Source organism: Zea mays, chromosome 4 (assembly GCF_902167145.1).
Source record: "Zea mays cultivar B73 chromosome 4, Zm-B73-REFERENCE-NAM-5.0, whole genome shotgun sequence".
In the NCBI taxonomy this organism is placed as follows: domain Eukaryota; kingdom Viridiplantae; phylum Streptophyta; class Magnoliopsida; order Poales; family Poaceae; genus Zea; species Zea mays.
In genome coordinates, this window is record NC_050099.1 from 134,277,578 (window position 1) to 134,289,882 (window position 12,305).

A 12,305-nucleotide genomic window follows, 5' to 3' on the forward strand; every position below is an offset into this window, starting at 1 on the left:
TGGCCAGAACACGTTTTTCCTCCTGTAGACAAGAATCAGTTTCTCCAACGTCAAGCAAGCACTAAGAACACAACAGACAAAACCAAGTAAAGCTTAATTCACTGGTCACCTTTTCAGAATCGAGCTGAGCATGGAGAGTGGAGTTCAGCGTGTTAGCATCATTCAAAGAAGCAGAAACCTAGGCCAGTTCAGTCTGACCTTGAGAATATTTTTCTTCAAGATCAGAGTACCGCCGGGCCATATCTGTCAAGAAATAGTCAAGCAAGGGTGTTCAGTTAAAAAGCAGAATTAATCAAGTAGTCAAAGAAGAAACAAAGGGCACTAACCAGCATTTGCCATCTCCAAATCAGACACCCACCGCTGAAGCAGCACTGGATTCCAATGTGCCAGAGATAGAGCTCTTTCTTGGACAAAAGCACCCTGCAACCTCAGTTGACCAGCCATTTCATCAACCAATGCCTGACATAAAAAACAAATGAGTGTAAGAACAATATCACACCCTGGATACAGTCAGATCAGGAAAAACCAAGTTACCTAGAGGTTGGAGAAGAACGAAGGAACTCCCAAGTCGTGGGAAGTTAATTGATGGCTCGATGAAGGATCACCAACCAAAACAACCCACAATGCATCAGTGGGGATCAAGTCAGTATCATCAGCAAAAGTCAAAACTCTGACCTTAGGAGCGCTGACCTCTAAGGCGACTTCCTGACCCAAAGCTTGAGTTGCTGCCAGGCAACCAGAATGCGGAAGTGAGAGGGAGAACCAACTCGAACACCCTCGAGGGCTGGGTCATAGCTCACGCTACCCATCCGAGCCGGATCATCCCCGGCGACACCCTCGGGGGCTGGGTAAGTGCTAGCACCATCCTTGAGGGTCGAGCTCTCTGTAACAGCCACCTCTAAGGCTGAAGGACCTTCACCCACTTCCATGGGAGCAGGACAATCCAGACTAGCCTCCTGACCCTTAAGACCGCGCTCTAAGGTTGACGAGGCACGGGACGCAACTCGAGATAACTCGAGCCCGGCATCAGGCACATTAGCACAAATATCCATCATTCCACCATCTGTCGGCTCTGACAACAGATCTTCTGGGACCATGTCTTCAAGAGTCTGATCAAAGTTTGCTAGAGACAATTCTTGCAGACCAATGAGGGCAGATAAAGCTGGAGAAGGAACACCACTACTTTCCCCGCTGACTATGTAGCGTCGGGTGTTCTTCCGAACTAGAGGGATTTCATCCTCCTCTTCCTCATCTTCATCAACAGTGCGGACGGTACACCCATTGGGGTCAGCTTTGGCCAGATCACACCCATTGGGGTCAGCATCATCTAGATCACACCCATTGGGGTCAACATCAGTCGGGTCACACCCATTGGGGTCAGCTTCAGCAGAAACTGGCACGGGCACTCCCTCAGCGGCAGGAGAAGAAGGACCAACATCCTGATCCAAGCTTGACACCCGGCGAAGACGTCTCTTCTTCTTTTTCTTCCCCTCAGCAGGAGAAGTGGGTTGATTGGCTCGGCGAGGATGCTTCGGGCGAACACTATCAGACCTCTGAATATCCAAAGCTTTGCTAGCCTCTGGGATGGGTGCTGCATCCAGTGTTTCAGCAGGGGCTGCATCAGAGGAATCTTCAGCCAACATATCCAGCATGGCACTTATCTCTGCATCACTTGGATTCAAGGGTACCTCGAAATGAACTTGCTTCTCGTCGTCAGGGATTTTACCAAGTGAGGCAACCAAAGCACTAACCTCTTCGGGAGAGGGTCGCACTCTAAGGCCCAAACCGCTATCACCAGCAGGAGGATTCGACACAAAATTGGTAAAAGCCTTGGAAGGAGGCAGATTCCAGGCCGAGTATGCAACAGGAGCACCGATGTTCGACACCTTGCCTGCAGGAATTCTTCTGTTGGTAACCCGGGTCGAATCAGCGAGGCCTCGATACAGATAAGCTGGGTAGGCTCTATCCTTTAATGGCTGAATGTTCTTGAAAACGAAATCGACGACCATAGCTTCTGCAGTCAGACCCCTCTCTTTCAACAGTCCAACCTCAGCAAGCAGAGCCCCTGCCTCAGCCACCTCCAGGTCTGTGGGGGACTCGGTCCAGCTCGGAGTACGAACATCTGGCTGTCTCCCTGAACGTGGGGGGAGGGAATTCTCATGGTTCTCCACGATAAACCACTCCAGGCGCCATCCTTTGATACAGTCCTTGAGTGGGATGTCGAGGTAGTCGGCCTTCCTCCCACGGCGCATCTCCAAACTCGTGCCCCCCACAAGCTGGTGCTGCCCTCCAGCCATCCCAGGTCGACAGTGGTACAAGTACTTCCATAGGCCAAAGTATGGCAGAATACCAAGGAAAGCTTCGCACAAGTGAACAAAAATGGAAACTTGTAGAATGGAATTGGGATTCAGATGGGTCAGATTCAGGTCATAGAAATCAAGGAGACCACGGAAGAAAGGAGAAATGGGAAGAGCAAGGCTGCGGATGAGAAAAGGAACGTAAACGATGGATTCGTGGGTGTCTTCTGTCGGAACAGTGACCCCACGACAGATCCGCCAAAACAGAGCTCCTTCGGTGGAAGAACTCCGATGGATACGAGATGGAAAAGGTCGGATTTAGAGACAACAGACATGTGGTTACCTGCGAAGGGCAACTGACTGTTGGGATCGATAGGAGGAATGATTGCGGCAGACGAACTCTGGGATTTCCTCTTGGGCGCCATCTCAACCTTGCTGGCGAACAGAGCGGAGGCAGTATTGCAAGAGAGTAGAGAAGGCCTGGATGCAGAAAAGCAAAACTAGGGCACAGAATGCAGAGGCATACGACAGTGCAGTACATATGGGGTTTTCTCGAGCCAAACGCCATTTCTAAAAAGCGGTCAGTCATCACCCAGCCGTTATTTCTAAAACGCTGGCATGTCATGTCATCACCCGGCTGTTATTTGTAAAACGCTGGCGTGCCATGTCATCACCCGGCTGATATTTCTAAAATGCTGGCGTGCCATGTCATCACTCGACCGTTATTTCCAAAACGGCCGACACGGCCCAATTAAACTCAGCTGTTATTTCTAAAAACGTTGGCGTTACCAGACTTCGCTCGGCCACTATTTCCAAAGCAGCCAATGTAGCCCGTTATCACTTGGTTGTTACTTCTATAACGTCGACGTCGCCAGCAGTCACTCGGCTGTTATTCCTAAAAGCAGTGGTGCGGTTCCAAAAGATTCGACGGTTACCTCTAAAACACCGACATCACCAGTAACCGCTTGGTCGTTATTTCTAAAACACCGGTGTGGCCCGCTATCACTCGGCTATCACTTCTAAAAGCGCCGACATTTGCCAATAATCAATCGGCTGATGATCCCAAAGCAGCAACGTGACTCTAAAAGACTCGGCCGCTACCACTAAAGCGCTGACATCGCGAAGAAGACAGACTGGAGCACGACTCAACAATTCTGAGTTGCTACTCAAACGTTACATTCAGAAACAACATCGGCATTAAGCATTAATACAATTAACGATCGGCAGGAAGGCAAAGTGGTGCACGCAGAATGGGGCGAAATCATTCTTCGTTATAAGGGAAGCACTACCGAACTTACAAATCAACTCATTATGAGTTGATGACCTCCCCATTACCACATCATATTTCACTACACTATACTACTAGCTACTACTACATTATTTCACTAATACTACTTCTACTACTAATCTATACTAACATTTAAAACCAGTGGCATCTAGCCACTGGTCCTGTTGCTGCCTTTGCTGCTGCCCTTGTTGCTGCCCCTGCTGCTGCCCTTGCTGCCGCCACCGCCGTCGCCGCTGCCACCTTTGCCGCCGCCGTCACCGCTCTTGTCGTCGCCTCCGCCGCCATCACCATCGCCTCCATCATCGTCGCCATCACCGCCATCGCCGCCGCCGTCCTCCTCGGATGAGTCCGAGGAGTTCTCCTCGTCCGAGGAGTACTGTCCGAGGAGTTCTCCTCATCCGAGGAGTACTGTCCGAGGAGTTATCCTAGTCCGAGGAGTACTCCGACTCATCCAAGCCCTCGAGCCCGGCACGCTCGACGGCCCGGATGTAGGTCCACACCTCTGCAGCGATCCCCTAGGAGTCGTCTGAGTCATCAGACGACGCCAGGGGAGAGGCAGGGGCCGGTGAACCCTCGGACTCGGAGGAGAACTCCTCCTCCGAGTACTTTGAGTCGCCGAAGTCCTCCGAGGGAGGAGTCGGCTCACGCTTCCGCTTATCACCGGAGTGATGCGAAGAACTACCACCCTTCTTGCTCTTGCCCATGGTGGAGTAGAAGGAAAGAGAAGAAAGTAAAACAGTGAGCAGCGGTAAGAGATGTGAAAATGCCGGAGAAGCAAGAACACCATTTATAGAAGAAGAGGGCAACCACTCACCTCCTACCATGGCCACCGAACAGTCGCAAAAATTCAATATGCAATTCAAACCGTCTGGAGACACGTTAGGCGGCTGACGCCGTTCCACGTAACACGACACCCATTGGGACTTCAGTCAACTGCTTGGGCGATATGATTACACCCGCGGTCACATCAAGTTACTACGCAGAAGCAGTTTGCTAAACGCTCAGTGCACCAAGTCGTCCCTTGCCTACACCCATTGAGGGGACGTCCAGGAATTTTCAATAGATTTTCCCAATCAGTCACATCCATACAGTATACGCAATGAATACCTCAAGACAAAAGGAGGATATCAACAGATATCAGAGGAAAGCCAAATATAGCCGATGAGGTACAAGTCTAATCAACAGAAGCATTGAAGCACGAAGTGATATGAAGACTAGCCAAAGGCCATCTATCGAACGTCCAATCAGTCGTAGATCAAATAAATTGCCAGACCTAGCAAGATATGGGTAGATCGTGTACTCGGCTTCAAAGACAAAAATGTATGCTGACCTCTAAAGCATAACGTTGATGACATAATGCTGACCTCTAAGGCATTCAACAAAATAAAAGGATGATTTCTGAAAAACAGCTGGAAACGAAGACCTTCGAGTGGATTATTTTCAAAAATCCACTCAAAGCTCGGGGGCTACACCCATTGGGTGCACCTGCGGTGCACCCAATGAATAATCATCCCCGAAAGACAAAATGCTGACCTCTAAAGCATATGGCAAAACTAATGCAAGGCTGACCTCTGAAAAAGCACAAGTGGAAGATAAAAGTGATTTCTGAAGAAGACTTGAAATGAAGACCTTCGAGTGGATTATCTGCAAAAATCCACTCGAAGCTCGGGGGCTACACCCCAATGAACTTCAAAGTCCTACAATACAAAATGCTGACCTCTGAAGCATGAGACCGAGACAAAACGCCAAATTCCGAGGAATAATAGCGGAAGAAGACGGTAAAAGATCATTTTTACCGGATCACTCAGAGTTCAGAAGTAGTGACCCGACAGTCTTATTTCCAAGGCATTTCCTGTTAAAATCAAAAACTACAAGCTGGACCTTGGATCTTCGGGCCGATTATTTCAAAATCAACCCAAAGATCGGGGGCTTGTGGGGGACAAATATCCCCCGGGTCCACCAGAAGGACAAGATGCCTCGTGAGGGGCCCATGGGTCCAATAATCCGCAAGGTCATCCCTTCGTGGGCCTAAGGAGGAACGTCCAATAAACCGGATCGATGCAAGCCCAGACGGCCTGAAGATTTCAAGTGGCGATCACAACAGTGACCCGACCTTCCCGCGTAGGGGCCATGTGTATCGGAACTGAGCGAGGATGGGTCGGCCGAATTATAGGAAGATAGACTCAGTCAGTTCACTATTATCTAGGCACCCGTTATTATCATATCCACATGTAATGCCCCACGGTCGAGTATATAAGGCCTAGGGGGCACCCCTTCAAAACGATCGACCTCATTCTACTTAGCCATCCACACCGGCTCTCTATGTTTCCAATACTAGAGAACCTCTTTGTAACCCACCACATAAAGTACTCACACCAGGGCATAGGGTGTTACGCATCTCAAAGCGGCCCGAACCTGTACACAACTGTCCACCGTTTCTCGTGCGACTAGCACGAACCATCGAGCTACAGTCGATAACACCGTCCTACTCCAAAAAGCACCTTTAGGGGCAACCCCGGGTGCGCGGTCGGACCCAAAACACCGACAGGCCCCGAGCCCTCCTACTGATCAGGGGTTCGAATGTTGCGCCCTGCGGGGTTCGGCAACCGCCCCAGAGCACTCGGGCTCCGAGCCCTTTACTGATCAGGGGTTCGAAGGCTGGCCCCTCGAAAGGGTTCGACAGCCGCCCCAGAGCACGCAGAGTCAGGGATGACCCTGGGTCGTCCGTTACATGGCCAAGGCTCAGGCTACGCTCCCGAGGTACCCTAGGACATTTCCGAGACCAGCGGGAACGATTTGTAATAGAATCCCATCGGAGGGAGGCGCCGAGCCCTCGGACCCTATCAAATGGGTCCGGGTCCAGCAAATCACCTGCAGGTACTTTTGGAGCGCGCCTCTGGGCCACTAGCTGACCCTTATCAAACGGGGCTCGGGCGTCCACTCGGATCACCCGATAGAAACTCACTGGAAACACCATGTTCGGTGCCCACCGAGGGTAACATGGCACTTTCCCCCCTTCCTCCTTGCGGAAAGGCGACAAAGGGGCGTACAATAAAAAGCCGAGACAGTCCTCGATCGTCCTCTCGCTCCGTGCAGAGGCTCGGAGGCTGCTCTCGCACCAGGCTACGGCCAAATTATCGACCACGTCGACAAACCAGCTTAAAAACTCGGAGCCTGACCGTGCACCCGAGCTGCGGCCAGGCCGCACGAGGGAACAACCAGGTCGACCGAGGCATCACAAAAAGAATTAAGACCTCAGAGGAGTCAAACCACTCCTCCGAGGCCTCGGGGGCTACACCCGACGGGTGCGCTCGCGCGCACCCATCGGAACAAAATATGACCGAGAAGGGCTGGTTCCCTTGCAAAAAATCCGGCAGAACCTCCAAGCGAGTACTTACACTCCCTTCGAGGCTCGGGGGCTACTGTCGGGTACCGTAATTAAGGGTACCCCCAATGCTCCTTAACCTGGCTGGAAAACATCCTCAAAACAAACCGTAAAGACCGGTAAGCGTGGTTCAAAGTTGAAGCCTCAGGGACACGATCTCGTCTCGATCGAGCCCGGCCTCGGGCAAGCACAGTAGTCTCGGATGGATTCACGCCTGGCCCGACGACAACGTTGATCTGGCCCTTGTCAAGCATGTTGTAGATTCGTAGAAGGATCTAGTCTTCCTCTGCTTGTTCCAGTGGTGCATCTTCCACATGCCACCTGCGATCAGACCCAGGGTCAGTACACTCGAGCCCTTGAGGGTGGCATGTGCAACCCTGTCACTTGCCATTTGCTTGCTTGTTGAGGTCAGACGTCAAGCGCCTAAAGTGAAAGCAATGGTGATTTAGTGAGCTGATACGTGGACGAAGGAGATTATATGAGCAGACAACATATCTTCACTAAGGTAGAAAGTACCTTTAATAAATCAGATACCATCACACTTCATCCCACTCAAATTCGATGATTGGTCACACCTACAAGGGGAGGCTAAGGTCATATTTACATAGCAAAATTGGACCCAAAGCTACGCAGTAATGACATATTATTAAGAACCGCTCACAAATGTGCAGGCCTTGACATTTTTGCTGTCTAGCTCCAGAACCTGAAAAGGAATCCCAAGCTCAACCTGCTTTACTGCAACACAATTCACACCACTAAACAGAACAAACCTTGGTGCAAAGATTCATAGCTTCCTTGTAGTCCTTCAACTTCAGTTTGCAGGCAGCACATTGTTTAAGTTGCAGCTGAACTTGAGTTGCTTGAGATTAAAACATAAGTAAGCCAATAGGACTCCAAATTTGACGTTTTTGTGGTATGGGTTACTGCAGGAAGAAAGATGAAGTACCTTCTCATATCGCTTGGAGGCTCTAGCATATTTGTCCAATTTGAACAATGCATTCCCTTCCTGTTTCTTCAAACCAGCAGCCTCAATCTTATCTTCATTGTTCACGTCCCAAGACTCCTTGTCTTGTGTGACAAGATTATACTAATCAATTTTGCAACTGCACACAGGTCAACGACTTAGAACACACACAGATGAATATCAGTTGCACCTTCACAAATGAAGCAAGCTCAACTTCATAAACTACTGTGCTGTTAGGTGGAACAATAGCAATATACTGCTTTGACTGAGTTGAACCAAATGCGTATTCTGGAGGAATTGTGATAACAGCAACCTCGCCCTTCATGTTCAGCACAACACGATCAAGACCATCAATAACTTCCTCTGGAAACAGATTACAATACAAAATCAAGACGATTTCTTAAATTATTAATTTAACTGAAAGGCCAAGAGCCCCATACATGAAAGATAAAAGGTTGTTCTTACCTTCATCGGTATGATAAGGGAGCAATGGAGGCCACGTACCTGAGGCAACCCACCCGAGGCCACACACCTAAGGTTGGTGTTGGGCACCAAATTGAGGTGCGGACGGTCCGCGCCTGTGGGCCGGACGGTCCGCGCGTGCGCACAACAGATTAGTGTTCCGAGTTTTGTGCTACGGTTATTAGCTAGATTCGCGGAATTAGCTCGGAAATTAGTTTGTAAAGGGTCCAGCCCCCCTCTTCTATAAATAGAGAGGTATATGACCGATTTGTGATCATCAATCGAATCAATAACACTTCTATTTCACATTTATTTCCTAGGAGTAGTTCTAGTTTAGCCTTCCAATTCCCAAATTCTTCGCTTCTCTTCGACTCTACGTCGATTAGAGGAGTCTAGGTCTGCCTGCCGAGCCTAGACATCACATAGGATTTCTCCTCCCCGAAGGGGTCCCACCCGGGAGCGAGATCCAGGCGCCGCCGACGATCTTCCGTCGCCCCTGTGCACGCGCAGACCGTCCGGCCCTAGGGCGCGGACCGTCCGGCCGCCAGGCAGGAACCCTAGCCTCGCGCCAGGCCGCGGACCGTCCGGCCCCTGGACGCGGACCGTCCGCCCCTGTGCAGAGAGCACCGCCGCTGTTCGTGTTAAATGATTGGCGCCCTAAATAGGTGTCAACATACTTTTTGGCGACTCCGTTGGGGACAACACGTCTAGACCCATCAAATCGGCCCTCAATGGCCGGTTTAAGGGATAGTTCTGAAGTCTCCCCCATCAACATTATAGAGCCGACTTGAGAAACCTTGCCGGCTGACGAACAGCTCCAATTCGATGAGCATAAGGAGCAGCTAATTCAAGAGGCGAGAGCAAAGTTCCTAGCCAACTTCAAGGTGGACAGGAACAATAAAGTCGTCCGACAACGGGCGACGGATCCGGTTTCGCTCCGACCCACACCAGATATCCTCAATGTAAGTAATACAAACGAGCTACAATCTTGTCAGCGTTTCGACCCCGGGGGGTCCCTGGACCGACGAGTAAAATTGTCGCTGCGTGTCCCAACCCAGATGGGTTGGCGCGAGATGGAACACAAGGGGGGAAACGCGGCTCGTGTTATCCTGCGCCAGGGGGATGCACTCGTAGTAGGGGTTACAAGCGTTCGCGAGGGAGAGAGAGAGTGAGCCTGTTCGTCAGCCCGTTCTCCCGCGCGACCCTTCCGCATGAAGGCCCTGGACCTCCCTTTTATAGATGCAAGGAGAGGGTCCAGGTGTACAATGGGGGTGTAGCTATGCGCTAACATGTCCGGCAGAGAGGCGCCTGAGCCCTGTGTACATGCCAACGTGGCTATCGGAGAGGTGCTAGAGCCCTGTGTACGCGGTATCATGGCCATCGGAGGAGCGCTTGAGCCCTGTAGAACCACAACTGTCGGGGCTGCTGGGATCTTGCTGACGTCTCCTTGCTTCCGTAGGGGGCTGAGAACCACCGTCGTCATGGACGCACGCGGGGAGTCATCATTACTTGTTACCGGGGCGAGCCAGATGGGACGCCGGTCTTGTTCCCCCGTAGCCTGAGCTAGCTAGGGGTAGGGTAATGATGTATCCCCCATGGCGCGGTCGGTCCGAGCCCAAGGTCGGGCGAGGCGGAGACTCCTCCTGAGGCCAAGGCCGGGGTCGGGCGAGGACGTGATTCCTCCTGAGGTCAAGGTTGAGGTCGAGCCCTGGGGTCGGGCGAGGCGGAGACCACCTTCCGAGGCCGAGGTGGGGGCTAAGCCCTTGGGGTCGGGTGAGGCGGAGACCTCCTCCTGAGGCCGAGGCCCAAGGTCGGGCGAGGCGGAGCTTCCTGTTGCGCCTGAGGCTGAACTTAGCTGTTGTGAGCCTCACCCTGGTGGGTGGCACAGCAGTCGGAGTGGGGCAAGCGGCGCTATTTTCCTGTCAGGTCAGTCAGTGGAAGGGCGAAGTGACTGTGGTCACTTCGGCCTTGCCGACTGAGACACGTGTGTCAGGATAAGGTATCAGGCGATCCTTGCATTGAATGCGCCTGCGATACGGTCAGTTGGTGAGGCGATTTGGCCAAGGTTGCTTTACAACGAAGCCTGCCCGAGCTGGGCTTCGGGCGAGTCGAGAGTGCGCCCGTTGCTTGAGGAGGCCCTCGGGTGAGGTGTGAATTCGTCTGGAACTACTGTTCCCGCTCGAGGCTGGGCTCGGGCGAGGCGAGATCGTGTCTCTTGAGTAGACGAAGCCTTGACCTGAATCGTGCCCATCAGCCTTTGTGGTTTGTGCTGATGGTGGTTACCAGCCGTGTTTAGGAGTATTGGGGGTACCCCTAATTACGGTACCCGACAGTAGCCCCCGAGCCTCAAAGGGAGTGTTGGTACTCGCTTAGAGGCTTTGCCGCACTTTTTTGTGAGGGGACCGACCTTTCTCGGTTACACTTTGTTCCAGTGGGTGCGCGCGAGCGCACCCGCCGGGTGTAGCCCCGAGGCCTCGGAGGAGTGGTTTGACTCCTCTGAGGTCTTAATGCCATTCGTAATGCCTCGGCCGGTCTGGTTGTTCCCTCATGCGACCTGATTGTAGCCCGGGTGCATGGTCAGGTTCCGAGTTTTCAGGCTGGTTTGTTGACGCTGTCAATAGTTTGGCCGTAGCCAGATTTGCGAGAGCAGCCCCCGAGCCTCTGCACAGAGCGAGAGGACGATCAAGGACTGTCTCGACTTTTATTATACGCCCCTTCGTCGCCTTTCCGCAAGGAGGAAGGGGGGGAAAGCGCCATGTTGCCCTCGGAGGGCGCCGAACATGGTGTCTCCAATGAGTTGCTAACGGGTGATCCGAGTGGACGCTCGTGCCCCGTTCGATAAGGGTCGGCTAGTGACCCAGAGGCGCGCTCCAAAAGTACCTGCAGGTGATTTGACGGACCCAGACCCATTCGATAGGGTCCGAGGGCTCGATGCCTCCCTCTGACGGGATTTCGTTACAAAATCGCTCCTGCTGGTCTCGGAAATGTCCTAGGGTACCTCAGGAGCGTAGCCCGAGCCTTGGCCATGTAACGGACGTACCCAGAGTCATCCCTCGCTCTGCGTGCTCTGGGGCGGCTGTCGAACCCTTCCGAGGGGCCAGCCTTCGAACCTTTGATCAGTAGTGGGCGCGGAGCCCGAGTGCTCTGAGGCGGCTGTCGAACCCTTCCGAGGGGCTAGCCTTCGAACCCCTGATCAGTAATGAGTCTGAAGCCCGAGTGCTCTGGGGCGGCTGTCGAACCCTTCCGAGGGGCCAGCCTTCGAACCCCTGATCAGTAGGAGGGCTCGGGGCCCGCTTCCTTCGCGGAGAAGGATCCCTTTCGAAATATCCCTTTCCCGGTCCCTGTACCAAGAGAGAGAAAGGGGAAGAGGAAAAGGATATGAATTTAAACGGTGTTGCACACCTTTTTTGACGCGGTCATCATGGCGGAGGTGAAATGACGCCCGCTTCGCGTGCCAAAGGTGTCGCTTGCCCTGCCGAGGAGTTAATGCGATGGGACGGGTGATTCGCGGGGCGGCCGCGTGCGCGAGTCGTTCGAGGAACGGGACACGGGCGCGTCGTCTTCACGTCGTGGGAGAGGGCTCCCCTGCTACTCCAGGAGGGGACGTGAGCCTGAAGACGATTTGACCGCCGCTTTCGCTCGTCTGCTGCCGCCATTACTGCCGGTCCACTTTTGGCCATATCAACCGTCGCGCCTCCTCCCGCGGCTGACTGACCCGTGATCCATGTGCTCGACTGGCACTGTTGGGCCATGCGCAGGGTTGCCTCGAGTCGTGGCACCGGTTCCGCAGTCGAGGAGGCGAGGCATTGGCGCAAGTGGCAGTGCGGTTGCTTGCATGTAGTAACCGGCGCGCCGGTTACATGACGTGTGGGCCTAGGCCTCCATGCTGAATGCGACGAAGCCGAAGGG

At 52.9% G+C, this 12,305-nt stretch overlaps 1 pseudogene; it reads right to left on the reverse strand.

Annotated features, from left to right (window-relative positions):
- Window positions 1-221: 221 nt before the first annotated feature.
- LOC118477071 (cytochrome c oxidase subunit 5C-like) lies at window positions 222-7,361 on the reverse strand (annotated as a pseudogene).
- Between the last annotated feature and the right edge of the window lie 4,944 nt (window positions 7,362-12,305).